At 44.4% G+C, this 13,728-nt stretch overlaps 1 pseudogene across 1 annotated transcript in view; it reads left to right on the forward strand.

The window, feature by feature from the left end:
- LOC698613 (rab5 GDP/GTP exchange factor-like) overlaps window positions 1-13,728 on the forward strand; it is a 48,761-nt pseudogene that overhangs the window by 7,371 nt on the left and 27,662 nt on the right. The window contains exons 2-3 of the transcript XR_013415244.1: window positions 9,979-10,153; window positions 12,223-12,389. The product of XR_013415244.1 is annotated as a rab5 GDP/GTP exchange factor-like (transcript). The remainder of the gene's footprint in view (window positions 1-9,978; window positions 10,154-12,222; window positions 12,390-13,728) is intronic.

Raw genomic sequence — 13,728 nt, forward strand, 5'->3', positions numbered from 1 at the left:
AGACGGAGCCTCGCTCTGTCGCCCAGGCTGGAGTGCAGTGGCCAGATCTCAGCTCACTGCAAGCTCCGCCTCCCGGGTTCACGCCATTCTCCTGCCTCAGCCTCCCGAGCAGCTGGGACTACAGGCGCCCGCCACCTCGCCTGGCTAGTTTTTTTGTATTTTTTAGTAGAGAGGGGGTTTCACCGGGTTAGCCAGGATGGTCTCAATCTCCTGACCTCGTGATCCGCCCGTCTCGGCCTCCCAAAGTGCTGGGATTACAGGCTTGAGCCACCGCGCCCGGCCTCAGAACTTCTAACTGACCAGCTCCAAGTTCGGGTTCCCATGGCTCCCTTTTTAGGTTCGATTAATTTGCTGAAGTGGTTTACAGAACTTAGAGAGATGCTTATGTTTACCGGTTTATTGCAACGGATATTGCAAAGGATCCAGGTGAAGGAGATGCTGGGGGTGAGGACTAGGGGAAGGTGCGGAACTTCCATGCCCTCCCTGGGTGTAAGCCCTCCAGGAACCTCCACTGTGTTCAGCTACCTGAAAGCTTCCTGGGCCCAGTTCTCTTGGGTTTTTATGGAGGCTTCCTGACATCAGCATTCGTCCCTCAGAGTATAGAGCTGGACCCTCTCTGGGGAGGGTTTAAGACCAATCCAGAGTAGAGTCCTGCCTTGGGGCAGGTAAAAGGAGGGTAGAGAAAAGTCAGAGAGGCTGCCCATGAGGCCTAACACACCCAGCCTTATAACACAAAAGCCTGGGGCTGGCCATGGTGGCTCATGCCTGTAATCCCAGCACTTTGGGAGTCTGAGGTGGGCAGATCATTTGATGTCAGGAGTTCGAGACCAGCCTGGCCAACATGGTGAAACCCCGTCTCTACCTAAAATACACCATGGGCATGGTGGCAGGCACCTGTAGTACCAGTTACTCAGGAGGCTGAGGCAGGAGAATCACTTGAACCCAGGAGGCGGAGTTGCAGTGAACTGAGACCTCACCACTGCACTCCAGCTTGGGCAACAGAGCGAGAACCTGTCACAAAAAACAGAAAACCTAGGATGAGGACTATGGTAGTTACCAGCCAGGAACCGTGGACGAAAACCAATATAGGTTATAACATCACACTGGTACTATTTGAATCACTAGAAATGTAACAGTGGAGAAGGAAAATAAGGTCTCTGTCCTCAGCAAATTGCATTCTTCGCAGTGAGGGAGACAGACCAACAAGTAAAGAAGTAAATAAAAAATATTTATTAGAAATAGGACATGGAGGCTGGGTGCAGTAGCTCATGCCTACAATCCCAGCACTTTGGGAGGCCAAGGTGGGTGGATCACTTAAGGCCAGGAATTCGAGATCAGTCTGGTCAATGTGGTAAAACCCTGTCTCTACAAAAAATACAAAACTTAGCCAGGCGTGATGCCACATGCCTGTAGTCCCAGCTACTCAAGAGGCTGAGGTGAGAGGATCTCTTGAGCCTGGGGAGGTCGAGTGTAGTAAGCCGTGATTGCACTAGTGCACTCTAGCCTAGATGACAGAGTCAGACCCTGTTTCAAGGAGCGGTAGGGAAGGCAAAGAAATAGGACATGAGGGCTGGGCATGGTGGCTCACATCCATAAAAAGTTCAAGACCAGCCTGGGCTACGTGGTAAGACCCCGCCTCTACCCCTGCACCCCCAAAGAAATATAAGAAATAGGACATAGAGAATTGGGTCCACAATGGAGGTGAGGGTAGGGTAGGTTGGGGTAGGTAGTATTTCAGATAGGCTAGGGAAGGTCTCTCACAGCTTAGACCTAAACAATGAGAAAGAAACCACCTCTTGTACAGCAAGGGCCATGGCTTTCCTCACATTGGAACAGGACTTGCAAAGCCTCTCCCAACAAAGGGGGAAGTGGAAAGGATAGCAGTTTGAAACACTTATTTTTTGTTTTTATTTTTTTAAAAGAGGTCTCTATTGCCCATGCTGGAGTTCAGTGGTGCCGTCATAGCTCGCTGCAGCCTCAAATTCCCATTCTCAACCAGTCGTCCTAATTCAGCCTTCCTAAGTGCTGGGAATAGAGGCGTGAGTCATTGCCCGTGTCCACAGTACTCATTTATTATCTCAAAGTTCTGTAGATTAGAGGTTCAAGCAGGCTCCACTGGGTGTTCTGCTGAGGACCTCAGGAGGTCAGAATTAAGCATCGCTCATCCTGGGTTTTTATTTGGAGGTGATAGGGAGAGTCTCCTTCCACACACACTCATGTTGGCAGAATTCATTTTCATGTGGTGAAGGTGTGAGGTCCTCATTTCTTTGCTGGCTGTCAGCCAGAAGTCATTCTCGGCCTCTAGAAGCCACTCAAATTTCTTGGCTTTTAGTCTCCTCCAGCTTCAAAACCATCAATAGTGATTTGACTCTCCCTAACTGCACATTTTGTCTCTTCTGTTTTTGAAAAAGACAGCTTTATTGAGGTATAATTCACATACCATACAATTCTCCCTTTTCAAGTGCACAATTACAACCATTACCACAGCCAAATTTAGAATATTTTCATCATCTCACAAAGAAACCCATGCCCTTTCTCTATCCCCTTTATTTCCATCCTGTTCCCTCTCAGTACTAAGTGACCACCAGTCTATTTTCTGTCTCTCTAGATTTCCCTGGTATGGATGTTCGGATGAATGGAATCGTATAATGTGTGGTGTTTTATAACTGGCATCTCTCACTTAGCATGTTTTCAGGGTTCACCATGTTGTAGCATATATCAGTACTTCATTCCTTTTTATGACCAAATAATACTCCATTTTATGGATATATGACATTTTGTTTATTAATTCATCAGTTAATGTACATTTGGGTTGTTTCTGCTCTTGGATTATTATGGATGATGCTGATAAGAACATGTACAAGTTTCTCTGTGAACATATGTTTTTGTTTCTCTTAGTCTAGGAGTGAAATTGCTGGTTTCTATGGTAATATTGTTTAATCATTTGAGAAACTGCAGGGCTTCTCCACAATGGCTGTACCATTTCACATTCCTACAAACAGTGTATGAGGGTTCCAGTTTCCCCACATCCTTGGCAACACTTGTTATTTCTGACTTTTTGGTTCTAGTCATCCTACTGGATGTGAAGTGGCATCTCATTTTGGTTTCGTTTTGCATTTCCTTGATGACAGATGATGTGGAACATCTTTTCACATACTCACGACTGTTTGTCTTTCTGGAGAAATGTCCATTCAGATCTTTTACCCGTTGAAAAAATTGTTACTTAGTTTTTATTATTGAGTTATAAGAATTTTTTTTTTTTTTTTTTTTTTGAGACGGAGTCTCGCTCTGTCGCCCGGGCTGGAGTGCAGTGGCCGGATCTCGGCTCACTGCAAGCTCCGCCTCCCGGGTTCACGCCATTCTCTTGCCTCAGCCTCCCGAGTAGATGGGACTACAGGCGCCCGCCACCTCGCCCAGCTAGTTTTTTGTATTTTTTAGTAGAGACGGGGTTTCACGGTGTTAGCCAGGATGGTCTCGATTTCCTGACCTCGTGATCCGCCCGTCTCGGCCTCCCAAAGTGCTGGGATTACAGGCTTGAGCCACCGCGCCCGGCCAAGAATTTTTTATATATTCTGGATAGAAGTTCCTTATTACATAAATGACTTGCAAATGTTTTCTCTCATTCTGTGTGTTCTATTTTCACTTAATAAGGTCCTCTGAAGCACAAACATTAAAATTTTGTTGGAGTACAATTTATCTGTCTTTTGTTGCTCCTGCTTTTGGTGCCATATCTAAATATCCTTTGTCCAATCCAATATCATGAAAATTTTACCTCTGTATTTTCTTCTGAGAGCTTTAGTTTTGGCTTTTACATTTAAGTCTTTGATTGATTCTGAGTTCATTTTTGTATGTGGTATCTAGCATCATTCTTTTACATGTGGCTATCCGATTTTCCCAGCAGTATTTGGTGAAAAGACTCTTTTTTTTTTTTTTTTTGAGACAGAGTCTTGCTCTGTCCCCCAGGCTGCAGTGAGTGGTGTGATCTCTGCTCGCTGCAAGCTCCACCTCCTGGGTTCACACCATTCTCCTGCCTCAGCCTCCTGTGTAGCTGGGATTACAGGCGCCCACCACCACGCCCAGCTAATTTTTTTGTATTTTTCGTAGAGACAGGGCTTCACTGTGTTCGCCAGGATGGTCTCGATCTCCTGAACTCATGATCCGCCCGCCTCAGTCTCCCAAAGTGGTGGGATTACAGGCATGAGCCACCGTGCTTGGCCGAAAAGACTCTTTTTTCGCCATTGAATACTCTTGGTACTTCTGTGGAAAATCAGTTGACAGAAGAATTGTGAGTTTATTTATGGAATCTCAATTTATTCTGTTGATTTCTATGACTGTTCTTGTGCCAGTACCATGCTGTAGTAATTCCCATGGCTTTGTAGTAAGGTTTGAAATCAGGAAATATAAGTTTTCTTACATTCGGTTTCAAGATTGTTTTGGTCATTCTGGGTCCTTATTCTCTTCTGCGTTTTAGGGTTCATGTGCTTCATTGGGCCCATCTAGATATCTAGGATAATCTCCTTGTTTTAATGATTAGTCAACTCAATTATATCTGCAAAGTCCTTTTTGCAGTGAAAGGTGACATAATCACAGGTGTAGCACCAGAGAGTGAAGGTCATGGGTGCACAGGTCCTGTGAGGTTTAATTTGGTATAAAGGTGGAGAATGATAGGAGCAGTGAGGTTGGAGAGAGAGATAGGAAAGGGAGTTTCAGAAATATTACATAGTTTGCCTACAGTCACATTTCTAGTACGTGGCAAAGCTGGGGTTCGAGTGCAGATACGACTGATCCCTGTGATTTCATGGTCCACATCAAATCAGTCTTCTTTCTTTTTTTTTTTTTTTGAGACGGAGTCGTGCTCTGTTGCCCAGGCTGGAGTGCAGTGGCGCGATCTCGGCTCACTGCAAGCTCTGCCTTCCCAGTTCATGCCATTCTCCTGCCTCAGCCTCCCGAGTAGCTGGGACTACAGGTGCCCGCCACCACGCCTGGCTAATTTTTTGTATTTTTAGTGGAGACGGGGTTTCACCATGTTAGCCAGGATGGTCTCGATCTCCTTACCTCATGATCCACCCGTCCCGGCCTCCCAAAGTGCTGGGATTACAGGCGTGAGCCACCGCGCCTGGCCACCAAATCAGTCTTCTTAGACTCAGAGCTATTGTTACTGTTTCTGTCTAATACATATAGAGCTTTTAATGTATGCCAAGTAATGCACAGAGCACTCCTTTATGTTTTTCTAGCTCTTAAAGAGCATCTGTAGAAGTCTTTTTTTTTTTTTTTTTTTTTTTTTTTGAGACGGAGTCTCGCTCTGTCGCCCAGGCTGGAGTGCAGTGGCGCGATCTCGGCTCACTGCAAGCTCCGCCTCCCGGGTTCACGCCATTCTCCTGCCTCAGCCTCCCGAGTAGCTGGGACTACAGGCGCCCACAACCGCGCCCGGCTAATTTTTTGTATTTTTAGTAGAGACGGGGTTTCACCGTGGTCTCGATCTCCTGACCTTGTGATCCGCCCGCCTCGGCCTCCCAAAGTGCTGGGATTACAGGCGCGAGCCACCGCGCCCGGCTTTGTAGAAGTCTTTTGGCATAGACTCTTTTGGCTCTACTGGAACCAGCTTAAGAAAAAAAGAAAAAAGCAGTTAGGGAACCAGTGTGTATGTCTCAGAATCTGAGGGTGGGCGTGCAGCTAAACATTAGCCAGGGATTGGATCTGGGAGATTGAAATCACTCAGGACCTACTGGGCCTTCTACTTTTCTCTGCTTCTTCGGGTATGTCTATTTCACTGTGTAGACTGTCCTGATACTCAGACCACTTGATGGAAGATGATCATGTTACACAGTTCCATCATTCAAGAGAACAGCCCCGATTTAGTCCCATTTCCAAAACTCCAAGCAAAAGACTCTAACACAGAGAGAATCAGCTGTGACCCTGAATTGGGGGACCATTCAAATACCTTATACAAATGTAGCTGCTGCCAGCTTATCTTTGTGGATTGAGAGGACAGTTTCCTGATACACGGGAGGTATTTGCACATGTGCTAGGCAGATTCCCCAAACTGTGTTTATTTTAGTAACATGGACTAGTACTATCATACTTACAGTACAAAATTTTAAGAAGTGAATTGATCTATGCGAAAAAATAGGTATTTCCTTTTGCCCATTTCTCTTGGAAGGGAAGGGACAGCAGGATGATAATGGCAAGATTAGCTCAAACTTTCAAAATAATTTGAAACCCAGGACTTGGCATACTAAGTGTAGGCTTAGTGGAGCCCTAGAGTTCAAGACCACCTGGGTAACGTGGCAAAACACCGCCTCTACAAAAAAAATACAACAGTTAGCCAGGCGTGGTGGCTGAGTGGTGGGAGTATTGCTTGAGCTCGGGAAGTCAAGGCTGCAGTGAGCTGTGATCACACCACTGTACTCCAGCCTGACAGACCCCGGAAGCTTAGTGATGACTCTGCCACTTACTCCCTTTTTGATGGAATAAGTCGAGATTTCTTTTTTTTTTTTTGAGACAGAGTTTCGCTCTTGTTGCTGGGGCTGGAGTGCAATTGCACCATCTTGGCTCACTGCAACCTCTGCTTCCCGAGTTCAAGCAATTCTCCTGCCTCAGCCTCCTGAGTAGCTGGAATTACAGGCATGCACTACCATGCCTGGATAATTTTTTTGTATTTTCAGTAGAGACGGGGTTTCTCCATGTTGGTCAGGCTGATCTCGAACTCCCAACCTCAGGTGATCCGCCTGTGTCAGCCTCCCAAAGTGCTGGGATTACAGGCGTGAGCCACCGTGCCTGGCCAGGATTTCTTAATGTTATTTGATTTCCCTCTCCCTGCCAAGTCTCATTAAGTAACTATTACAGATCTTACCTCTAAGGTAGATTTCCGTCTGTCGTCTTTCCATTCCCACTGTGTTACATATTTAATTAATTAATTAATTTATTTATTTATTTATTTTTGAGACAGGGTTTCACTCTGTTGCCCAGACTGGAGTGCCCTGGTGCGATCTCGGCTTCCTGCAGTCTCTGCGCGCGGGTCCAAGCAATTCTTGTGCCTCAGCCTCCCAAGTAGCTGGGATTACAGGTCAGTGCCACCATACCTAGCTACCCACTGTGTTACCTCTAGTCCTCTAATTGTAGTTGCTTCTTGGTCAGTTTCCATGTCTCCTGTTCTGTACTTCTCCCTAATCCAACCTAGAAATTGCCTCTCAAGTTTTGTTTTGTTTTGTTTTGTTTTTTGTTATTTTAAGATGGCATCTTGCTCTGTTGCCCAGGCTGGAGTGCAGTGGTGGCAACAACTTTTTAATCATAGAGTAAAATTTATTTGGGAGGAGTATAATGTTCTGGGAATTTTTTTTTTTTTTTTTTTTTTCTTTTTTTGAGACGAAGTCTGGCTCTGTCGCCCATTCTGGAGTGCAGTGGTGCGATCTCGGCTCACTGCAAGCTCCACCTTCCGGGTTCACACCATTCTCCTGCCTCAGCCTCCCAAGTAGCTGGGAGTACAGGCGCCCACCACCACGCCCAGCTAATTTTTTTGTATTTTTAGTAGAGTTGGGGTTTCACCATGTTAACCAGGATGGTCTCGATCTCCTGACCTTGTGATCCGCCCGCCTCGGCCTCCCAAAGTGCTGGGATTACAGGCATGAGCCACTGCGCCCGGCCGGAATTTTAAAATTTTAATAGATTTATGTAAACACCTCCACAATCAGAATACAGAAGTTTCATCACCCAAAAACTTTCTTGTGCTCATCCTTTATAGTCACATCCTTTCCTACCCCTAGTTCCTAAATGGAATCATACAATGTGTAAACTTTTAAGATGGCTGCTATGGTCTGAATCTTTGTGTGTCCCCCGAATTCGTATGTTGAAAATCTAAACCGCAAGGTGATGCTACCAGGAGGTGGAGCCTTTGGGAGGTGAGTAGTTCATGAAAGTGGAGCCCCCATGACTGGGGCTTATAAGTGCCCTTAAAAGAGACTACAGAGAGCCTAGCCTGTCTTCCGCTCCCACCATGTGAGGACACAGGGAGAAGGTACCTTCATTGAACCACCAGACACCAACATCTGTTGACTTCTTGATCTTGAACTTGCCAGCTTCCTGAACTGTGAGAAATAAATTTCTGTTTTTTGTGACCTACCCAGTTTATGGTATTTTGTTCCTGCAGCCAGAAGGAACTAAGATGCTGGCTTCTGTCAGCATAAAGCCTTTGAGATTCATCGAAGTTGTTGGGTGTACTGATACCTGTTGTTTTCCTGAGTAGCATTCTGTTGTGTGGATGTACCATAGTTTGTTTATTCATTCTCCCATTGAAAGATATTTTAGTGGTCATTTTTTGTCATCACAGATAATGCTACTATAACTGTTTGTGTATAGAATTTTGTAAGTAGGCCGGGCGTGGTGGCTCACGCCTGTAATCCCAGCACTTTGGGAGGCCGAGGTGGGCGGATCACAAGGTCAGGAGATCGAGACCATGGTGAAACCCCGTCTCTACTAAGAATAGAAAAAATTAGCCGGGCGCAGGGGCGGGCGCCTGTGGTCCCAGCTACTCGGGAGGCTGAGGCAGGAGAATGGCGTGAACCCGGGAGGTGGAGCTTGCCGTGAGCCGAGATTGCGCCACTGCACTCCAGCCTGGGCGACAGGGCGAGACTCCGTCTCAAAAAAAAAAAAAAAAAAAAAAAAAAAAGAATTTTGTAAATAGCAGTTTTTATTTCTCTAGAGGGAATACCCAGGAGAGGGATTGTATGGTTGGATGGTCATTGTATGTATACATTTTTGAGAAACTATAAAAGTGTTTTCTCTAGTGTCTGTACTATTTTGTAGTCCACTAGGAATGTGTGAGGGTTGTAGTTGCTCTGCATCCCTGCTGCCACTTGGTATTGTCAGTATTTTTTTTTTTTCTGAGGTGGGGTCTCACTCTGTCACCCAGGCTGAAGTGCAGTGGTGTGATGATACTGGCTTGCTGCAGCTTCCACCTCCCGGGCTCAAGTGATCCTCCCACCTCAGCCTACTGAGTAGCTGGAACCATATCCATGCACCACCATCCCTGCCTAATTTTTTTTTTTTTTTGTATTTTTTGGTAGAGACTGGATTTTGCCATGTTGCCCAGGCTGTGTCAATATTTTTTGTTTTAGCCATTCTAATGATTTGAGTGATATCTCATGGTGGTTTTAATTTGCATTTCTCTAATGACTGAACAATGTTGAACAAGTATTTATATGCTTATTTGCCACTGCATCAAAAACTGCATATTTTTTTATAGTAGTCATCCTAATGGGTACGTAGGTTTTGATTTGCATTTCCCTGATTAGTGATGTTGAGCACGTTTTCACATGTTTATTGGCTGTTTGTATGTCTTTGGATAATTGTCTATTGAAGTCCTTTTCCCATTTGTTAACCAGATCATCTTGGTTTTTTTTGTTATTGAGTGGTAAGAGTTCCTTTATATTCTGGATATTAACCCCTTATTAGATATGTGGTTTGCAGATATGTTCTCCCTTTCTGTGTGTTGTTCCTTTTTACTCTGTCATTTGGTTCCTGTGTTGTGCAAGCATTTTCAAGTTTGATGGAATTAATGTGTTTGTCTGATTTTGCTTTTGTTGCCTGTGCTTTTGGTGTCATATCCTAGAAGTCCTTGCAAAATCCAGTGTCGGGAAGCTTTTCCCCTAAGTTTTCTTCTAGGAGTTTTCTAGTTTCAAGCCTATACATTTAGGTCTTTAATGTTAGCTCTTTCTTAATGGGTTCTTTGTATTTTGGGCAGGGAATAAGTCTTTTTTTAATATAACTGTGGCAGGAATTTACTATATATACCTTTTTTTCTTCTTCCTTCCTCCCCTCTTTCCCTCCCTCCTTCCCTCCCTCCTTCATTCCCTTCTTCCCTCTCTTACGGCTTGAAGATAATGGAATCACTCACTTTTTGTTCATAATTGGTAAGATTTTAGTTAGTAGAATGATGATTCATTTTCAACAACACTTTGTTGTTTGTTCATTGGTTAGCAGGAAGAAGATGAGCCCGAAGTCCGAACGCGGCGGAATTCATGTGGATCCTGTGCAAGAAAGGATGTGGTTACTACGGCAACCCAGTCTGGCAGGGTTTCTGCTCCAAGCACTGGAGGGAAGAGTACCACAAGGCCAGGCTGTAGGAGATGCAGGAGGACTGGGAGCTGGCAGAGCGGTAAAAGGACTTAACTAGGAGTGGTTGAACAGTGACGTGACTGGATACATAGTTCTGTCACCGTCGAAATACATTTTTCTCTTCTGCATTGAGCTATCAGCACGTCAGTTTAATATTAAGGAAAAGGATGTTTTCCCCTCTTCTTCTCAGTTAGCCTTTGATGAACAGCTTTCAGTAGTTTCTTCATTTTGTGTATGTCTTAACTTCTGATTATTTTCCTTGGGTTGTGTTAGTCTTAGTTCTCAAATTTAGACAGTAAGCTCCTTGGAGTAGAAGAATGGAGATAGGCATTTCTGTTTCTTACTGCTTTTAATTGTGACGCTGCTAAATCACTTGGAAAGTTTGTAAAAGCAGTGACTGCTGGACCTTACCCTCAGAGTCTCTGATTTTAGTAGCTTGGGAGTAAGACTAGAGAATTTGCATTTCTAACAAGTTGCCTGGTGATGCTGCTCCTACTGTCTGGGGAATCACACTTTGAGAACCACTGTCTTATAGATAGTGCTTGAGTTTTTTGTTTGTTTGTTTTGAGACAGGGTCTTGCTCTGTCATCCCTGCTGGAGTGCAGTGGTACAGTCTTGACTCACTGCAACCTCTGCTTCCTGGGCTCAAGTGATCCTCCTACTTCAGCCTCCCAAGTAGCTAGGACTACAGGAGCATGACACCATGCCCAGCTAGTTTTTGTATTTTGTGTAGAGACAGGGTTTCACCATGTTGCCCAGGCTGGTCTCAAACTCCTGAACTCAAGTGATCCGGCCGAGCACGTTGGCCTCCCTGCGTGCTGGTATTACAGGCGTGAGCCACCATATCCGACCTGTGTTTGGTAATTATTACAGATGGTTCACATGCAGCTAATCCAAAGCCAAATTTTATTGCTTTTATTTATTATTCTCCCCATTCTGAACATTTTCCTCCTAATCCTTCTCTTGAGTCAATTAATGGCATCACTATTTACCAAGTTAGCTAAAAAATCTTGTTTTCATTCTTGATTTCTGTTTCATCTCCCTTGCTACCTACAACTTGACCAAGTTCTATTTCTTCCAACTCAGAAAAGGCTTCTGAATTTTACCTTTTATACTCCTATTTCCCAGGTACTTATTTTCTTTTACTTAAACCTTTATAATATACTCTTACTTCTTGTCCCTGTCTCTAGTTTCTCTACCCTTCAGGTTGTTCACACAGCTACCTGCATGATCTTTCTAAAGCACAGATCTGACAACGATAACTTTTTGGATTTACAGTCTTGCTTCCCCACCACATGATGAAATCCAGAATAGTGGGCTTAGCAGTCAGGATTCCTTACCCTCTGGTGCCTTCCTATGTATCCAGCATCACAGTTCATCACACGCCCAGTGCTCTGGCTACATTCACCTTGTTGTGAAGCAAACCACAGGCTTGCACATCTGTAGTTCCTTCTTCCTGGAATATCCTTTCACTTAGAATACTATTCAGCCTTATTAGTCAGGCGTGGTGGTGTGTGCCTATAGTCTCAATAACTTGGAAGGCTGAGGGAGGAGAATTGCTTGAACTTGGGAGGCAGAGGTTGTAGTGAGCCAAGATCGTACCATTGCACCCCAGCCTGGGTGATGGAGTGACACTCTGTCTCAATAAAAAACAAACAAAAAAGGATCCTATGTGTCCTTTAAGACCCAGCCCAAACATCACTGTTGTAAGGCCCCAACAGACTCCTCCAGCAGATTGAGTTGTTCTTTCCTGTGTTCTCACAGCACTCAATTTTTACTCTCTAATGTAGCAGCTGTCCCATTATGTAGCAGTTTACTTACCTTTTCATCTGTTCTAACCCTGAGCTTGTTAGGGAAAAGGACTAGACTTGATTTCTTTCATGTAGCCCTAGAGCAGTTGCTGAATGAGCATGAGAAGCTCCCATTTGAAATCTGTAGTGCATGAAGAGCAGCCCATCCTGTAGCTATGTGAGACCTCAGGCTGATTTGGTATATTTAGTCTCTAGTTCTAAAATCTTGAGATCCTCCTGAATTAATGGAGTAATAACCTTCAGATACAGAGAACCTTGGAGAATATCTAGATCATTCTAATCCTTTCTTGAATTGCAGACTCCAGCGGGAGGAAGAAGAGGCCTTTGCCAGCAGTCAGAGCAGCCAAGGGGCCCAATCCCTCACATTCTCCAAGTTTGAAGAAAAGAAAACCAACGAGAAGACCCGCGAGGTTACCACAGTGAAGAAATTCTTCAGTGCGTCTTCCAGGGTCAGATCAAAGAAGGGTAATGTTCTGATACTCTTTTTTTCTTCTCTGCCTGAGTGAGACACAGAGTAGATCCACAATGCTCACAGGCTCAGCTTTGTAATATCTATCAACTTTTTGAGAACATCAGCTCAGATTTGAGACTGAAAGTGGGTTTGAGGGTCAGACAATATATGAAACCAATACTCCTTTGGTTGAAAGACATTGTGTTTTAGAGAAATTTGTTTATAGGAGGAATAAAGAGAATTGAAATAGGTAGTTTTGTTTATGAAATTCATCCCCATCCAAATGACTGTCTCTTTGGATGTTTTGTTTTTTGTGCCTTTATTTGTGGATCCTGGTTTGTTCTGTGGTGTAATGCCCTCACTGTTCACAGCTTGTCAGAAATGGTGATTTCTGGGCTTGAAAGTCATCTGAGAGAGATTTTCTGCTCGAGAGCTTATTTGAGAGACAACTTGTGTCTTGAGAAAGTGTATTGAGAAAATATAGGAAAAGGCCCACGTTGGGCTCCTGGGGGGATGAGAGTGAGCCGTAGTAGCTATTTTCCAGTGCATGGATTTGTATGTAGGTGATCATATTCACCCTGCTTCTTAAAATGCCATGTAACCAGCAAGAGGATTGTCACTTAAGTCACAGTTGTTCTACAACTGAGCAGCCTAGCCAGTTGAAGTGGCCCAACATGAAGCAGGAAAGCATCTCTGTTGTTAGGCTTCAGTCTCTGAAAATTTATGTTGTTACTCAGTTATGTAGTCAACGTGAAATAATGGGAGAGACTGGGAACCAACACTGATGCTGTCAGAAGACCTGTTCTCTGGGAGCCCCCTCACTTGCTCCCCACTTCCTACCCTATGGTAATTGTAATGACGTCTTCTCCCCTGGAGGCAACAGAATGAATAATAAGACAGTGTTACCCCTTAAGATCCTTGCCGGTCTTCTAGGTTTTGTGACTTTTGGTGTTTCCTTTTGTTTTATTATAAGGAAATAAAAGGAAATATTGCATAGAACCAAAAACACACTTCTCTGTAAGACATGGATTGGATACCAGGTGCAGTGGCTCACACCTATATAATCTCAGCACTTTGGGAGGCCACTTGGGAGGCCATGATGGATGGATCACCTGAGCTTGGGAGTTTGAGACCAGCCCGGGCAACATGGTGAAACCCTGTCTCTAGAAAAAATACAAAAATGAGTTGTTTCTTGGTTGGCTGCCAGTTGTAGCAATTTTGTCTCTACTATAAAGGAGAAAAAAATTAGTACTTGCCAGAGATTAGATAAGAATGTATTGGGCTCATGATTTATTTATTAGGAGGTGGGATAGCCAGGTGGTTAGTAAGGTGACTTTGGAGTCAATCCTGTCA

Source organism: Macaca mulatta, chromosome 3 (assembly GCF_049350105.2).
Source record: "Macaca mulatta isolate MMU2019108-1 chromosome 3, T2T-MMU8v2.0, whole genome shotgun sequence".
Lineage (NCBI taxonomy): Eukaryota > Metazoa > Chordata > Mammalia > Primates > Cercopithecidae > Macaca > Macaca mulatta.